Source organism: Tachyglossus aculeatus, chromosome 2 (assembly GCF_015852505.1).
Source record: "Tachyglossus aculeatus isolate mTacAcu1 chromosome 2, mTacAcu1.pri, whole genome shotgun sequence".
Lineage (NCBI taxonomy): Eukaryota > Metazoa > Chordata > Mammalia > Monotremata > Tachyglossidae > Tachyglossus > Tachyglossus aculeatus.
The window spans coordinates 117835019-117854321 of record NC_052067.1 but is presented as its reverse complement, the minus strand read 5'-3'; the positions used below and the strand labels follow the sequence as shown (position 1 = coordinate 117854321).

General features: G+C 39.8%; 2 non-coding genes across 2 annotated transcripts; one reads left to right on the top strand and one right to left on the bottom strand.

Moving 5' to 3' along the window:
• Positions 1 to 3412: 3412 nt before the first annotated feature.
• Positions 3413 to 3550, bottom strand: LOC119925131. The gene has a single exon (XR_005449798.1). It is a non-coding gene; the product is annotated as a small nucleolar RNA SNORA7 (small nucleolar RNA).
• Positions 3551 to 12790: 9240 nt separating this feature from the next.
• LOC119924609 lies at positions 12791 to 12928 on the top strand. Its single transcript, XR_005449313.1, has one exon. It is a non-coding gene; the product is annotated as a small nucleolar RNA SNORA7 (small nucleolar RNA).
• Positions 12929 to 19303: the final 6375 nt, after the last annotated feature.

The window sequence follows — 19303 nt, the reverse complement described above, 5'->3', positions numbered from 1 at the left end:
GCCCATGCTCTTTTCACAAGACCATGCTGAATAATATGTACTTGAGTTACCTAACAGTCAGTTCTCATACTGAGTAAGATTTTGGTATTATGACTGACATAATCACAGATAACAAAACTAACCTGCCATTCACCATGTGGCAATCTACTTAATATTTCAATCACTGGAATTTCCTATATTGTGGGATAAATCCTGCTGCATTTGTTAGTTAAATCATGGTTGAGGTAAGGATGGTAGGTGGCCTGGAACAGTAAGATGGACTTACTGTGCCCTAATGTGAAGGTGTCTTTAATCAGAATACATTTGGTGATGTATGTCATTATTGACTTCACTACTGCTATCAGTGGATTTAAAATATGCCTGCACCATTGCTCATTCATTCAATCATATTTATTGAGCACTTACTGTGTGCAGAGCACTGTACTAAGTGCTTGGGAGAGTACAATAGAACAATAAACAGACACACATCCCTGCCCACAATGAATGAGCTTACATTCTAGAAGGGGAGACAGACATTCACATAAATACATGAATTACAGATGTGTCCATAAGTGCTGTGGGGCTGGGAAGGGAGATGAATAAAGGGAGCAAGTCAGGGCAAAGCAGCAGGGAGTGGGAGAAGAGGAAAAGAGGGCTAGTCGGGCAAGACCTTTTGGAGGAGATGTGCCTTCAATAAGGCTTTGAAGGGGTGGACAGTAATCATCTGCCAAATTAGAAGAAGAAGGGCACTCCAGACTAGATGCAGGACTTCGACCAGGTGTCGATGGTGAGATAGATGAAACAGAGGTAGAGTGAGACGGTTGGCATTAGAGGAGTGAAGTGTGTAGGCTGGGTTGTTGTAGGAGAGCATTACTCCTTCACACAGCTCTTCCCACCATTGTTCCTCCTTTCCTCACAGTTCAGGATTTGTACCAGGAAGAGGTTGAAATTAATCCATTTCCAGTGGATCTGATGGTGAAAGCTGAAGGACAAGATACCTGGGAACCATTTCAAATGCAGGGATTGTAGAACAGAACTGTATCTAGCTCTAGAAACTGGATCCAGAAATACTATGCTTCACTTCAGCCTGTTTCTGAGTTGAGAGAACATAATTTAAATTAATTTTTAATTCTGAATCTTTTCTATAATTCCTTTCCAGGTTACTCCTCCATTTTCTTTAAGAATCCTTGGTACTTTGTGATTTGGCAAAGCAACTGTTGGACTCAAGCAGATGAACCTAGGGTGGCCACAAATGATATCAGACAAAGGCAAACACGTGATATGGTATGCTTGCTTTGTGTCAGGCGCACAACTTAATGTGATCAATCAATCAATTGATCACTCAGTTGGATTTATTGAGTCCCTACCGTGTGCAGAGCACTGAACTGTTTAGAGAATACAATATAACAAAGTTGGTAGACATGTTCCATGCCCACAAGAAGCTTACAGATTAGAGGGGGTTATAGGCATTAATATAAATAAATTATAAATATGTACATAAAGTGGGGTTAAGTATACTAAGAATCTGGGAGAGTGCAACAGAATTGGTAATAATAATGATGGCATTATTATGATGGTAAGAATGATGGTAAGAACATCCCTGCCCACAAGGAGCTTTAGAGTGGAGCAGTGATGATTCCATGGGCACCACTTTAGTTTGCACCTTTACTTTTGTATGCGCAGGAAGCTTAATTTGGACATCCAGAATTCAGAAGCCTTAACTTTCTAGTAACCATTACTTTTGGAGTTCTTTAACACAAGCTGAGATACATTCTAAAGAACAAATAGCTCATGTCTTCGAGATGCTTAAAATATAGTAGGTAAAAATATATTGAATATTAAAAATGAAAAATTTTAATTTAAAGAGAGGATTCATGAAAATAAGTGGATTGTGTTGTTTCTTGAGAGTTGTCGGAAAGCACTAGAGGTTAAGATTGGCAAGCAAGGGAAGTAGCATGGCCTAGTGGAAAGAAAATGGGTCTTAAAGGCAGAGGACTTGGGTTCCAATCCTAGCTGTACTATGTAACTGTGGGTAAGCCACTTAACTTGTCTGTGCCTCAGTTACCTCAATGGTAAATTGGAGAATAAGACTGTGAGCCCCATGTGGTCTATGTCAGTGCTTAGAACAGTGTCTGGCACACTGTAAGCACCTAACAAATTCCATTTAATCACTAAGACCAACATTCATTTGAAGAGTTGCTGCACTCCATGCTTCTGAGGAAATCAATGCTTGTCAAAATATTGTAACTGATACTGCTTTCAGCTTGCTCCCTTTAAGAAAATGACTTCTATTTAAAATATGGCAATAGGCAAAAGTAGGAAATTCCCAGGTTATTAATGGAACAGGGTTTCACAGAATCTCAGATTTAGTACAATTTATTTTAGGCAAAATATTTTTTAATGCAAAGGGACAAGAAACTGAAAAATATGCCCTCATTTGGCATAACAGGGGCATTTATATGCTTAAACGTTAGAAGTCTGGCAATTATATCTATAAATCTGTATATCGGTAGACAATAAGGTGTTCATGTTTTTCAAATGTATATGCAAATTTATGTGTGTGGATAGATGAGAGGAGGGTTATACAGCTATTTATCATTTTATATGAATAGACACAATGTAGAAAGTGTTTTTGCCATACATTCACAATTCCAAAGAAAGGGGTTTCATGAAAATCATATAACCTTCAAATTGCTTGATTTTCAAAAGCTAAAGTGAGATACAAACATGTATATTTAATTTATATTATACATACTTATATTAACTATACACACACACTAACAATTTCTATATTGTTTGTACCCAAAAGTGAATTCCTATTTTTCTGATAGATATGTCCCTTGCAGAACCTGTCTTTCAGCTTGACCTTTGCTATCCCAATCATTGTAGGCCTTGGCTTAAAGAGAAAGGGACAACTGCCTTGCATCAAACAAGGGTGATTTATTTGTTGAAAAAGTTTTTAACACTGTAATATTGTTTGAAAGTTTACTTTTCCAATCAATAAAATTATTGATTCTGTTCTTTTGGCTCACATGAGTCCCTCATTTTCTCAATGTAGCTGCTGTTTTCATTCATGTTTTTATGAAGATCTACACAGTGAAATGACACTGTGAGCATTGGTTTAGTTTTAATGAACTGACTTCATTCTTCCATCTCATCATTGGTAATCTTTTCTTGCTATTTAATATTGAGCAGGGTGATAAGTTGTTGTTGTCCTGTGGTGTCAAGATATGGCAGGCCCATAGTGATGCCATGGACACAACTCTCCCAGAATGCCCCACCTCCATCTGAAATCATTCTGGTAGTGTATCCATAGAGTTTTCTTGGTAAAAATTCAGAAGCAGTTTACCATTGCCTCCTTCCTCGCAGTAAACCTGAGTCTCCACCCTCGACTCTCTCCCATGCCGCTGCTGCCCAGCATAGGTGAGTTTTGACTTGTAGCAGATTGCTTTTCACTCACTAGACATTGTCCAAGCTAGGAATGAAATGGATACGCCTGTGCTTGACTCTCCCTCCCATAGTTGAAACTGGTAGAGTACTGGAAACTCTCCAGGTGTGACCCTGAGAGGTGGTGTTATAAGTTACCTTGGTGAAATTGCTCAAGAAATTCTACAGTAGAACAAAATCTCAAAGTTATAGTCAAGACATAGACAGTCCTTCCATTTGGTTTATTATGAAGCTTGATACTTCATGGTTGCCACTCTCTGTCTTGCATTTTGAAGTCTACTAAAGCCATGGTAGTCTTTCTGATTCTATTTTCTACCTTTGCTTATGAATGCATTCTTGGATAGCCCATAGGTTAAAAAGAGTGGCAACATTTCATTCTGTATTGCTGATTGATTTTGAGGTGTGAGCTAGTATTTAACTTATCTTAATAAATACAGTCTTTCCTTAGCACTATGCTAAATCTGCAAAGAACTTCACTATAATTTGTGTATGTTCTTGGGCATGTACTGGAAGATCATCACAGTAATCTGTACAAAACCATTTCTGAACAGTGCTCTCAAAACCCATTGGCCTTGAATAGAATCCCAGGGCACTTAAAGGAGCAAGGGCTATGGCTAAGTGCATTATGGAATGGGAGAGTCAAGAATGGGGAACAGCTAGAAAGTTGGCTTGGAAAGAATGGAGAAGAAAAGCTGAAACATAGCAGGTGAAGAGCACTAACGTGTAAGATGTGAACAGCTGGGGTACATTTTTGAAACTAGTTAAGAGTTTTTTCTTGATTCAGGAAGAAATAGGAAGCTACTAAAGGATACTGAAGAAAGGGAAGATGTTAGATGAGTGATGTTTCAGGAAGAAAATTCTTGCAGCAGTATATATTATAAATTTAAGGAATTAGAGGCTGGAGTCAGGGAGAAAAGTGAAAAAGATGGTGCAATAATAATAATAATAATAATAATAATAATAATAATAATAATAACTGTTATTTTTTAAGTGCTTACTGTGTGCTAAGATAGATATAAGCAAATTGGGTTGGACATAGTCCCTGTCCCAGATGGGGTTCACAGTTTCAATCCCCATTTTACAGATGAGGTAACTGAGGCACATAGAAATGAAGTGACTTGACAAAGGTCACACAAGTAACAAGTAGCAGAGTTGGAATTAGAATGCATGACCTTCCAACTCCAAGTCCTGTGCTGTATCAACTACATCATGCTGCATCTCAGGTAGTGGGTGAGTCAGCCCTTTAGCTTCCTGGAAATGAGGAAACTGAGGCCCAGAGAAGTGAAGTGACTTGCCCAAGGTCACACAGTAGACAAGTGGTGGTGCTGGAATTAGAACCCATGGCCTTCTTACTCCCAGGCCTGTGCTGTATCCACTATGCCAATGCTACTTCTCTAATAATTGTGGTATTTGTTAAGTGCTTACTAGTGCCAAACACTGTACTAATTGCTGGGGTGTATAGAAGCAAATCAGGGTGGACACAGTTCCTGTCCCACATGGGGTTCATAATCTCAATGCTCATTTTACATATGAGGTAACTGAGGCAGAGAAAAGTAAATGGCTTCTTCCCCTCTGCCTTCAAACATGCCCATAGCTCCCCCTTCCTAAAAAAACCTCCTTTGACCCCACAGCCCCCTCCAGTTATCATCCCTTCTCCTTCCTACCCTTCCTTTCCAAACTCCTGGAGTGAGTCATCTATATTCGCTGCCTCAGATTCTTCTCCTCCAAATCTCTCCTGGACCCCCTCCAATCTGGCTTCCAGCCCCTGCGCCCCACTGAAACTGCCCTCTCAAAGATCACCAATGACCTCCTTCTTGCCAAATCCAACAGCTCCTACTCTATTCTAATCCTCCTTGACCTCTCAGCTGCCTTTGACACTGTCGAACGTCCCCTTCTCCTCAACATGTTATCCAACTTGGGCTTCACTGACTCTGTCCTCTTCTGGTAGTCCTCTTATCTTTCTGGCTGTTCATTCTCAGTCTTCTTCACGGGCTCCTCCTCCCTTTCCCATCCCCTAATTGTAGGGGTTCCTCAAGGGTCAGTTCTTGTTCTCCTTCTGTTCTCCATCTATACTCTCTCCCTTGGTGAACTGATTCACTCCCACGGCTTCAATTATCAAGCAGATGATACCCAAATCTATATCTCCTCCCTTGTTCTCTCTCCCTCCCTCCAGGCCCGCATCTCCTCCTGACTTCAGGACATCTCCACCTGGATGCCCTCCCACTACCTAAAACTCAACATGTCCAAGACTGAGCTCCTTATCTTTCCTCCCAACCCTGTCCTCTCCCTGACTTTCCTGTCACTGTGAACAGTACTACCATCCTTCCCATCCCACAAGACTGCAACCTTGGTGTCATCCTTGACTCTGCTCTCTCGTTCACCCAACATATCCAGTCTGTCACCAAAACTGGCAATTCCAGTCAGAAGATTCAAGTCAGATTCACTCCGGACAGACTACGTAAGACTATGGGCAAGTGTGCACTACCTAAATCACAATGTGGAGTCAGACTGAAACCCAGCACAGCAGGCCTTAGCAGCAAGACAATTCAGGAAGAGTGAAGCCCAGCCTGCACTCTCCGCTCCTCTGCTGCTAACCTCCTCACTGTGCCTCGTTCTTGCCTGTCCCACCATCGAACCCCGGACCACGTCCTCCCCATGGCCTGGAATGCCCTCCCTCCACACATTCGCCAAGCTAGCTCTCTTCCTCCCTTCAAAGCCCTACTGAGAGCTCACCTCCTCCAGGAGGCCTTCCCAGACTAAGCCCTCTCCTTCCTCTCCCCCTCCCTATCCCCCCTGCCCTACCTCCTTCACCTCCCCACAGCACCTGTATATATGTTTGTACAGATTTATTACTCTATTTTACTTGTACATATTTACTATTCTATTCATTTTATTTTGTTAATATATTTTGTCTTGTTGTCTGTCTCCCCCTTCTAGACTGTGAGCCCGTTGTTGGGTAGGGACCATCTCTACATGTTGCCAACTTGTACTTCCCAAGCGCTTACTACAATGCTCTGCACACAGTAAGCGCTCAATAAATACGATTGATTGAATGAATGAATGAATGAATGAATGAATGAACCTGAAGGTCTCATCTTCTCAACATTGCCAAGAAGTGCCCTTTCCTCTCCATCCAAACCTCTACCTTGTTGGTACAATCTCTCTTCATATCCCAACTGGATTACTGCATCAGCATCCTTTCTAATCTCCCAGTCTCCTATCTCTCCCCACTTTACTCTACATTTCACTCTGCCACTGGGATTATCTTTCTACAGAAACGTTCTGGGCATGTCACCCCCCTCCTCAAAAATCTCCAGTAGTTGCCTATCAGTCTCCATATGAAGTGAAACTCCTCACTATTGGCTTCATCACCATGCCTCTTCTTACCTCACCTCCCTTCTCTCCTTCTACATCCCAGCCTGCACACTCTGCTCCTCTGATGCTAACCTTTTCACTGTGCCTCGATCTCTCCTGTCCCACCATCGACCCCTGGTCCATGTCCCGGAATGGTCTCCCACTTCAAATCCGCCAATCACATTTCCCTCCTTCAAAGTCCTTCTGAAAGCTCCCCCTTTTCTTCTGCTCTCCCTCCCCTCTCCATCACCCCAACTCTTACCCTTTCCTCTATCCCCCTCCCTTCCCAAAGCACTTGTGTATATGTAATTATGTATACGTAACTGTGTACAAGTAATTATGTACATAATTATAATTCTATTTATTTATATTAATTATGTGTATATATCTATAATTATATTTATTTATCTTGATGCTATTGATGCCTGTTTACTTGTTTAGATTCTTGTCTCCCCCCTTTTGGACTGTGAGCCTGTTGTGGGCAGGGATTGTCTCTACTTTTTGGTGAATTGTACTTTCCAAGCACTTAGTACAGTGTTTTGTACACAGTAAGCACTCAAGAAATACAATTGAATAAATGAATGAACGAATAAATTGATTTGCCCAAGGTCACACAGCAGACATGTGGAGGAGGCAAGATTAGAACCCATGATCTTCTGATTTTCAGACCTGTGTTCTATCCACACATCTGTCATGATATTTTGAGATTCTGTATTACAGTCTAGGTGGAGAAGAAAGGATAAATGCAGGAGGAAATGTTGTACAGTAAGAATGAGCAGGATTTAACAGTAGCTTGAAATTGAGAGGTGAAAGATAATGAGGAGTCATGGATGACACTAAGGTTATGGACTTATCTTGGACTGGAAGGACAGTGGTGTAATTGACACAAGTGGGAAATCTGGGAATGGAAGATAGTTTAGAAGGGAAGACAAGCAATTCAATTGCAGACATGTAAATTTGAAATGCCAGTGGGACATTCAAGTGGAGATTTTCTGGAAGCAAAAGGAATTGCATGTATTCTATGTTGGATTACAGATCGTGATTACATGACATACATGACATACATAAATTCCTTACTGTTCAAATAAAATAATTCTAAAAGAAAAGTACTTTTCAATTAACTCATGGTCTAGTAGAAAGAGCTTGGGTAGAGAATTCAGGAGCAATAGTCAAATTAACTTTCTGTGGCTCACTTTTTTTTTCTGTGAGTTGCCGCTTTCTAACTTTCAGGCATATGGCAGGATAAAATGAGAAAATTCATGTGAAAGTACAATAGAAAAAAGTTATGCGCAAGTCATTGCAATCATGTCTGCTGTAACTGGATAGTAGTGGTTTTGAAAATCTTTGTGGTATGAGAAAATCCTGTGTGCGTAGCTATTCATTCAAGGGGACTTAATCAATTACTGGATATATGATCAAATATCACTATCGACATTTTAAAATAGCAATTTCTAAATTGTTTTTATGACTACCACTAGCTGAAACGTTTATACCTTTGCCCTTATCTCCTATTTCACTGAATGAAATAGACATTTTAAAGGTGAAACCACAGAGATATTCAAGCACAGTCTGGATCGATATAAAAAGTCTGAGGCAGTTGCTAAGAAATATAGTAGCATCAAACTATGCACAAACGTTTCTTTCCAGACTGAATCTACTGGCTCCAATTTGTGAATCATTTTACTGAATCACGAAAAAAAGTCTCAAAGCAGAGTTAACTACATCATTTTTAAACCTCTGACTATGATTCCTAACAATTTGTTGTAATTACTAACGTTTTTCATAAGGATGTAAAATATTTGTAAGAACTATTTTTAAAAATTTGGTTGGGACCACCACATTAAAATTTCCATTTAAAAAAGGAGGATTCTGTTTCTGTTTTGTTTCATTTTTAAACTTCTTTTTCTGAGTCTTGTTAAATTTGCTCAAGGTTATGAAGAGAAATATGATATTTTGAAAGGCCCAACAGGTTCATAAGGTGTACATAGTTTAACTAAATGAGAGAACAGTCACCAAACTGACTGTATTTAAAGTCTCTGATAAAAAATAATTGATCACCAACAGAAATATCAACAGAATATGAATTCATTCAGCTATATGAGATGTTAAAACTAGAACCCCCCCATGAAATGCTTTTCAATTAATATGAATACATTTTACACATATTTTTATTTTAAAATTGAAAATAATTATGGAATTGATCTCAGTGCTACTACCAAGAAGCTAAAACACCTTTAGAAAGTAATATTACCTGGAATAGGGTTTTGCTTCCAACCAGAGTATGTCCCTGGGTGTTACTATTTTCAGGCCTTTAAAGGACAGATCTGAAAATGATTTATTTCTAGGAGGAAACAAAGCCTCACATAACTCAATTCTGCTATTTTCCAGAGTCACAAGAGTATGTCTTTAAAATGACAGTAAAGTACTTTTAAAACTGTCTTTTGTGATATGTTCAAGTCTCCCCTGCTAGACTGTGAGCTCCCTGTGGGCAGGGAATGTTTCTTATGTCTTATTGTACTCTCCCAAGCACTTAGTAAATAATAATGGTGGCATTTGTTAAGAGCTTACTATGTGCCAAGCACTGTTCTAAACTCTGGGGTAGATATAAGGTAATGAGGTTGCCCCACGTGGGGCTCATACTCTCAATCCCCATTTTACAGATGAAGTAACAGGCACAGAGAAGTTAAATGACTTGCCCAAAGTCACACAGCTGACAAGTGGCGGAGCTGGGATTAGAACCCATGACCTCTGACTCTCAAACTCGTGCTCTTTCTACTGAGTCATGCTGCTATGCTTTGCACATAGTAAGTACTCAATAAAAAAGATTAATAATAATAATAGTAATTACTATTTTGAATATATATTTCAAAATATATATTGAAAGAATATTTTAAGATGATGATAGTGATGGTATTTGTCAAGTATTTACCATGTGTCAAGCACTGTCAAACACTGAGGTAGATACAAGGTAATAAGGTTGAACACAGTCTCTGTCCCGCATGAGGCTCACAGTCTTAATCCCCATTTTATAGATGAGGTAACTAAGGCTCAGAGAAGCTAAGTGACTTGTCCAAGGTCACACAGCAGATAATTGGCGAAAGCATGATTAGAACATATATGTTCTAATCATATCTACATACATTTTATATGTTTGTATGTGTTGCCTTTTGATTTCAACTCCATACATTTCTTCCTTTCCACATTCTAAGCTTCATATTTTTGGGGGTGTGCCAAATGTTATTTGCCCCTTTTTAAGGTACTCCAGACCTCGATTTACCCTGTATGTGTTACAGGTTTACAGGTTTCTTAAACATCTTAAATCATACTACTACCTCCAACACTTTTACCATCCTCACTGTAACATCTTCCCTTTCCTTCTCTCTACTTCTCTAATGGCTCTCTCCAATTCTCCCAGACACTTTCTTCATTGTCACCTTCTCTTTCTCCTTGTCTTACTCTCTGCCCTGTCTTTTCCCTCTTCCACACCCAGGTCTACTTTATTATCTTCTTCCAAGCAATTATCAACCTTAATTATTATATCAGCCTCCTTGCTGACTCCCTGCCTCCTGTCTCTCCCCACTCCAGTCCGTACTTCACTCTGCTGCCTTAACCAATTTGCTACAAAAACGTTCAGTCCATGTTTCCCTGCTACTCAATACACCTCAGTGGTTGCTCATCCACCACCCCAACAAACAAAAACTCCTTACCATCGGCTTTAAAGCACTCAGTCACCTTGACCCCTTCTTCCTCACGTCGCTACTCTCCTATTCCAATCCAGCCTGCACACTTCACTCTAATGCCAACCCACTCACTGTGCCTCAGTCTTATCTCACCACTGACCTCTTGCCGACATTCTGACTCTGACATCGAGTGCCCTTCCCGTTAATAGCCTGAGACAATTGCTCTCCCCACCTTCAAAGTCTTATTGAAGGCACAAATCCTCCAAGAGGCTTTCTCTGACAAGTCCCCTTTTATCTCTTTCACTCCCTCTATGTCACTCTACTTCCTCCTTGTACTCATCTTCTCTCACAGCCACACAGCACTTATGTACATATCCATAATTTATATATTAATATCTGTCTCCCACTCTATACCTGTCTGTTATATTGTTATAGTGTACTCTTCCAAGTGCTTAGCACAGTTTTATGCACACAATAAGTGCTCAGTAAATATAACTGATTGATTTTTCTCCATTCTTTTCTCTTCCTCATCTTCCCTTTTGACTTCAGCTCTGTATATGTCTTCCTTTCCGTCCTCTTAACCCTCATTTAATGTGCCTCTTTACTCTTCTTTTCTCACATATATATACATATATATGTGTGAGTGTGTGTGTGTTTATAAATATATATTGTTGCTTACTATGTAATACAGTAAACACTGTGTTCAGGGAACTTTCCTAAGCTTTGAGAAAGATACACAGGTGTGAACATTCTATCTTTTCTGTATTCCTTTTCTTCTGAAGTCCCTTTCCCTGACGGAGGCTGGGAGAGAGGAATTTGGGTGAATAGGGCTAGGAAAAGAAAAATGACACTGGGAGAAAGGAAAAAGAAATGGAAAGGAAAACAGGTCAAGAAGGGAGAAGGAAGGACTATGATGGGATAGGATAGGAAAGAACTGAGTCTAACCAATTCTGCTTAGGTAGGATTCTACTGTTCTGATCAGGGAAATAAAGATTAAGAGTTTTATGTCTTCTCAGTGTTCTGAATATTTTGACCTACTGTGTAGATGTTAATTTTATGTTCGGTTATTGTTTGTAAGACAAAGCTTTAAAAATGTGATCTTCAGACATTTTTAATTCAATGGCTTCTAATAAGCACAGAAATAGGGAAAGGAAAGTTTTAACATGTAACACACAGAGTTGTTGTCAAAGAACTTGTCTCTTGAACTGATTATGCCTAAACCAAATATTTAACAAAGGTTCATAAGTGAATGAAATCTAAACTATTAGTAGAGCCTAAAGGTAAGCTCCTCCTCTAGACTGTAAGCTCACTGTGACCTGCACAAGGTGGTCTGCACATAGTAAGTACTCAATAAATATGATTGATTGACTGAAATGTCAAAGAAAAAGAGCTCCATAATGAGAAAACCAAATCAATCAATCAATGTTATTTATTGAGTGCTTATTATGTGCAGACCACCTTACTAAGTGCTTGGAAGGGTTCAGTACAATAGATTTGATAGACATGATTGTTACCCTTAAGAAACAGAATCAGATGTTAAAATAAATTAAAGATAAGGACAATAACAGACTATAAGGATATATACACAAGTCTGGGGAAAAGTATCAAACTGCTTAAGGGGCACAGACACAAATGATAGGCAACACAGAAAAGAGGGCAAATAGAATCAGCTAATGAGGGGTTAGTCAGAAAAGGCCTCTTGAGGAGATAAACAAACACAAACAGGCCCAGACAATGGCAGAAGGGGTGATATAAATTGAGTGCAAGTGAGCCTAGTATAAAGGCCCATATTCACAGGGGCTTTTAAAGGAAACAAATAATACATCTTTGTAATGAGCTTTTTTTGAATCTTTAGTCATGATACAAGAAAAAAATTAATGGACAACTTTCAACGATGCACTTATCATAATGGTGTTTGCTAACCACATACTATGTGTCAAGCTTGTTCTAAGATCTGGGGTAGATATAAGTTAATCAGGCCAGCACAGCCTCACAAGGAAATCAGAGTCTAAGTAGGAGGGAGAATGATACTGAATGCCAATTTTACAGTTGAGGAAAATGAAGTATAGATAAGTTAGTAAAGTAACTTGCCCAAGGTCAGACAGCAGGCAAGTGGTTGGAGCCAGGATTAGAACCCAGGTCAACTGACTCCCAGACTCATGCTTTTTCTATTAGGCAACACTGTTTCTCAGAAAGACCTCTCAAATCAGGAGGTGAAAAGCATCACTGAAAGTCTCTAAGCATCTTGAGGGCAAGTTCAGTAATTGATTCAATTTCCCAATATGTCAGTATCATATTAAAATATTTTATGCTAGTAATCTACATCATTCGCCCTCTCAGGGTCACAGCTGGAAAGTTTCCAGTACTCTACCAGTCTCGACACTGGGAGGGATAGTCAAGCAGAGGCATACCCATTCCTTTCCCAGCTTGGCCACTGGCTAGCGGGTGGAAGGCAATCTGCTACAAGTCAAAACTCCCCAGTGCGGGGCAACAGTGGTATGGGAGAGAGTCAAGGGTGGAGACTCGGATTTACAGCATGGAAGGAGGCAATCGGTAAACCACTTCTGTATTTTTACCAAGAAAACTCTATAGATACACTACCAGAACGACTGCAGATGGAGGTGGGGCATTCTGGGAGAGATGCATCCATGTTGTTTCCATGGGTCGGAGACAACTCTACAGCATAAGACAAGGCAGTATACATCATTAATGAGTTGTCAAGTGGGGATTCTCTGGAAAAATCAATCAATCAATCAATCGTATTTATTGAGCGCTTACTGTGTGCAGAGCACTGTACTAAGTGCTTGGGAAGTACAAGTTGGCAACATATAGAGACAGTCCCTACCCAGCACCACAGCTCCCAGTCCCTACCCAGCTCACAGTCTAAAAACAATTTGAAATTACACCGAAGTTGTTAAAGTAATCCATAAATTGGGAATTCAAAATCAAGTCATTATTCAAAATTTCATTTATAAAATTAACTGCTGAGTGAAGATCCTAATCTTAAGGTAATTTAGACTGAACTTTCATTTCTATCCTAGTTTTATGTCTTTTGTTGGAATTCTTTTGAGAGGATCTCAACAACCCCACATATAGTTAATATTTTTTGAAAGAACTGTAAGTATAGATTTTTGAAAATATTAGTTGCCGAATTTTCATCTGCGACCAAGTAAAGATAGATATTTTGTGGCCAAGTATCTAAAAGATTATCCATCAATCAATCAAAAGTATTTATTGAGCACTTACTATATGTAGACCACTGTTTTTAGCAATCAATCCATCCATCAATCAATCATATTTTTTGAGTGTTTCCCCTATGCAGAGCAATGTACTAAGTGCTTGGGGGAGTACGATAAAATAGTGTTGGCAGACATGTTTCCTACTCACAGTGAGCTTACAGTCTAGAAGGGGATATAGACGTTAATATGAATAAATGAATTAGGGATTAGTGCTGTGGGACTGAGGGAAGGCTGAATAAAGAGTGCAAATTCTAGTGCAAGGGCAATTCAGAAGAAAGTGGAGAAGAGGAAATTATGGCTTCTTCAGGGAAGGCCTCTTGGAAGAGATCTGATCTTAATAAATCTTTGAAGGTGGGAGTAGAGTGACCATCTATTGGAAATGAAGAGGGAGGGTGTATGCAGGCATCAGCCTCATGCAAGAACACTGCACTCGAGGAGGAAAGTACAGAGTTAACTAAATGAAAGTGGTGCATTAGGCCTAAAATGAACATAACAACCCATCAGTACTGATAACACAACCTGGTAGCCTAAGACATAGTTTCCAGAACACTTGGTATGGGGTCTTGCACAAAACACCAGGAGCCACACAGCCAGATGAATGAGCCCCAGGGCAGGGAGAGCTGTCCTTGAGTCAGAGGATGAATAAGGTTCAGAGGCCCAGCTGCACACATCAAAGGGTATAAAAGATTGCTGAAAGATATAGGAAGTTGAGCCTCAGACTTAGGTCCAGAAATGCTGCAATTGATGCCAGGCAACAAGGAAGAGTATGAGAGCAGAAGGTCTGTTTGAGAACCAGGGGCTCCCTCAAACCAGAAGGATGTTGCTATGGTATTATGGCTCCTTTGAATCTAGTTTGTTATAACATTTTCTCCTAACTATATGTTTATGGACTCATTGTATTTATACTAACAAATCCCTCTTGCATCCTTGTAGCAATAGGATTATAAAATCAAATGCTTGCTTAACCATATTGTATGTATTGGGATTTTTCCATCTCCATCTCCCATGGACAGTACTTCAGAATCCAAGTAACCCAAGGACCCTTATTTCAATATAGAGGCATTCTAGGCCTGAGGCAGAACGTGGGTGAGAGGTCCACTGTGAGGTAGATGAGATTGGGAATAGTATGCAGGTTAGTATTAGAGGAATGAAGTGTGTGGGCCGGGTTTTAGTAGGAAATCAGGAAGACAAGGGTAGGAGATGGCAAGATGATTTAGTGCTTTAAAGCCTACAGTAAAGAGTGTCTGTTTGATGTGGAGGTGAAAGGGCAACCACCGGAGTTTCTAGGGAAACACAGACTGAATCTATTTTTAGAAAATTGATCCAAGTACCAGGGTGACGTTTGGACAGTAATGGGGAGAGACAGAAGACAGTAAGGTCAGCAAACGAGGGTACCTCATTTTGATTGTCTGCTTGTTTGTTTTTATGGTATTTGTTATGTGCTTACTATATTCCAAGTACTGTAACAACTGCTGGGCTAGATACAAGATAGTCAGGTTGTATACAATCTGTGACTCATAGAAGGCTCACAAACTTAATCCCCATTTTACAGATGAGCTAACTGAGGCACAGAAGTGAAATGACTTGTCCAAGGTCACACAGCAGACAAATGGTGGAGCCAAAATTAGAACCTAGGTCCTCTGTCTCCCAGGCTTATGGTACTTCCACTAGGTCATGTTACCTTTCTCTTCTTCTTATTCTATTTTACCCTTTTATTGCAAAGTAATTATTCAATCAATCAATCGATAAATCAATTAATGGTATTTTCTGAGTGTTAACTGTGTCTGAAGCTATTGGATGGTACAGGTCACTGTAGTTGGTAGACCTGATCCCTGCCTTCAAGGTACTTACAATTTAGTGGAATGTTCTGTTCATAATAATAATAATAATGATGATGGTATTTGCTAAGTGCTTACTATGTGCTGAGCACTGTTCTAAGTGCTAGGGTAGATACAAGATTAACAGGTTGTCCCACGTGGGGATTACAGTCTTAATCCTCATTTTACAGATGATGGAACTGAGGCACAGAGAAGTGATTTACCCAAAGTAACACAGCTGACAAGTGGTGGAGTCAGAATTCAAACCCATGACCTCTGACTCCCAAGCCCGTGACCTTTCCACCAAGCCATGCTGCTTGCTCAATAAATACTACTGTGTGATTACACGGTGAGAAGCACAAGATGCTGACTAAGGGGAATCAATCAATCAGAGGTATCCCAATCCCTGACTTCTTGTAACTTAACATTTAGTGGGGTTGACAAATACTAAAGTAAATTGTTGGTAGTAAAAGCAAAAAAGAAGACAGACATGGATTTAAGTGTTTTGGGGTGGGGAAAGGGATGAGTAGAAAAGTGTTAGGGGATATGAACTATAATGTATCAGGGACATAGAAAAAGATTGATCAGGGAAGACTCCTGGATTATATATGAATTTAGTTGGACTTTGAAGATGGGAAGAACAGTGATCTGTCGAATTTGAAGGGGAAGGGATTTCCAAGCAAAAGGAAAGGTATTAGCAAGGGAGAGATGAGACTGAGGGACAGACAGTAAGTATGTTGTTATCAGTGGAGCAAATCGCTCGAGTGGGAGTTATTGTGGGGGAGGTATGCAGTAAGACAGGAGTTAGAGAGCTGACTGCCTTAATGCTGAGGAATATTTGCTTGGTTGGGAGATAGATTGACAAACTTTGTAGGATTTTGAGGACAGAAAAGAGCAAATTTGAGAAAAATGATCTAAGTAGCAGAGTAGACTGAATAGAAAAGATGCTGGAGGCAGGGAGGACAGTGATTTGGCTAACATGACAGAGGCTTAGACCAGTGTGGTAGCAGTTGGGATGATAAGAAGAGGTGGAGTCTAGAGACACTGAGAAGATAGAATGGACAGATTTGGTGAATGACTTAACACCCTGGTTGAAAGAGAGCAACAAGTCAAGGGTAGTACCTCTGTTGCACTTGTCATAAAAAGAGAATAATGGTGTTGTGAATAGTGATAGGAAAATCTGGAAGTACACTTGGGATGGAAAGATAAGAAATTCTGTTTTGGGCAAGTTAACGTTGAAATTTTAACAGCACATCCAAGCAGCGATGTCCTGAAGGCAGCAGAAATGTGAGGCTGAAGAGTAGAAGAGAGTCCAGGGTTGGAAAGATACATATAGGAGTCATCCACTGTACTCTCCCAAGTGCTTAGGATAGTGTTCTGCACATAGTAAGCAATCAATAAACACGATTGATTAATTGATCCATGTTCAGATGTTAGTTGAAGTCATGGAAGGAGGTAAGCTTTCTGAAACAGTGAGAGATTAAGAATAGAATGGACTCAGAACTAAACCTTGATGGTCTCCTGCAGTTATAGAATGGGAAGCAGAAAAGAAGATCAAGATAGAGGGATAAAAAGAGAACCAAGAGACTGCTGTGAGCCCATTGTTGGGAAGGAACCATCTCTATATGTTGTCGACTTGTACTTTCCAGTGCTCTGCACAAAGTAAGCACTCAAAAAATACGATTGAATGAATGAATGAAACTAATGTTAGATCGTATATCCAGGAGAAGGAGTTAGTCCAGAGTGTCAAAATCTTCCAAGAAGTCAAGGAGGATTAAGATAGAGTGGGATGAATAGAGTGGGGTCCATTATATGGATGGAGTTGGTCATTGGTGACCTTGGAGTGACCAATATCAGTGGAATGAATGAAGTGATAGCCCAATTGTAGGGGGTCAGTAAGGGAACTGAAGGCGAAGACATGAAGGCAATGAATATAAACAACTCATTAGAGAAGTTTGGAGAAGAACTGTAGAAGTGAGGTGGTTTGAGGGTTCTGGGGTCCAAGATAAGGATTTTTTACGGATAGGAGATATGTGAGTATGTAAGAAGGGACGAAGAATGAGTGGTGGACCATCAGAAAGGGAAGAAGGGAGGAGAGCAAGTGTTCAATTATGTGCTTAGGGATGGGGTAGGAGCCAAGGTGAAGGGAAAGATTTCAAAAGAAGCAGAAGGCCTCCTCTTGAGACATGACTAAAATCACTCTGCTTATTTTTCTTACCTACTTTCTGAAGAAATAAACAAAGTTACTTGTACTTTACCCTAGTTGCCACATAAAAGGAATGGACGCAATGCACCATTGTCTTATCAGAAAAGGAAGTTGCCTTTATAAAATATTTATACTAAGTGATGTCAAAAAGGATTCCTTAATTCAACATTGTGTTTACTGGGAACATCATTGAGTAGCATTCTGGTCCCAGAAAGCAATTATCCACCTACACAATAAGTGCTACGGCTTCCAGTCTGACTTTATGTAATGAAAAAAACTTTAGGTAACTCTCAGTCCAGCAGCAAAGGTCTTGAACTATACTTAGTAGGGTTTTCTAAATGTATAGTTGTCAATCGTATTTGTTGGGCACTTACTGTGTGCAGAACATTTTACTAAGCTCTTGGGAGAGCACAATACGACAATAGACACATTCCTTGCCTACAAGTACAATTTTGAAGAAGTCCAGAAATAAATATATCCTGTCACAACGAAATAAAAAAGATATTTTAACCTACCATATGTCTGGAATAATAAATGTATTTTGCAAAAAAAATCAGAGTAATTTTATTAAACTGTAAGAATAACATAATATAGATATTTGTATGTTCACCGTTCAGGAATGCTGACATACTATTACAAATTAAAGTTAAAACCATCATGATAATTAAAACCTCCAAAAGCCAGGTTGTTCTCATTATAACCTTCCAAGGAGATGCTATGCAATCTGGTATCAATCAATCAGTCATTCGATCATATTTATTGAGTGTTTACTGTCTGTAGAGTGCTGTACTAAACACTTGGGAGAGTAGAATATAACAATATAGCAGACACATTCCATTAAGTACATATGGATAGAGCATGAGTCTGGGAGGCAATAGGTCATGAGTTTTAATCCCTGTTCCTCCACCTAAAAATAATAATGATGGTACTTATTAAGCGCTTACTATGTGCAAAGCACTGTTCTAAGCGCTGGGGAGGTTACAAGGTGATCAGGTTGTCCCACGAGGGGCTCACAGTCTTAATCCCCATTTTACAGATGAGGTAACTGAGACACAGAGAAGTTAAGTGACTTGCCCAAAGTCACACAGCTGACAATAATAATAATAATAATGGCATTTATTAAGCACTTACTATGTGCAAAGCACTGTTCATTCATTCATTAAATCGTATTTGTTGAGTGCTTACTTTGTGCAGAGCACTGTACTAAGTGCTTGGGAAGTACAAGTTGGCAACATATAGAGACGGTCCCTAACCAACAGTGGGCTTACAGTCTAGAAGGGGGAGACAGAGAACAAAACAAAACATATTAACAAAATAAAATAGAATAAATATGTACAAATAAAATAGAGTAATAAATACATACAAACATATACATATATACAGGTGCTGTGGGGAGGGGAAGGAGGTAAGGCGGAGAGATGGGAAAGGGGAGGAAGGGGAGAGGAAGGAGGGGGCTCAGTCTGGGAAGGCCTCTTGGAGGAGGTGAGCTCTCAGTAGGGCTTTGAAGGGAGGAAGAGAGCTAGCTTGGTGGATGTGGGAAGGGAGGGCATTCCAGGCCAGGGGGATGACGTGGGCCGGGGG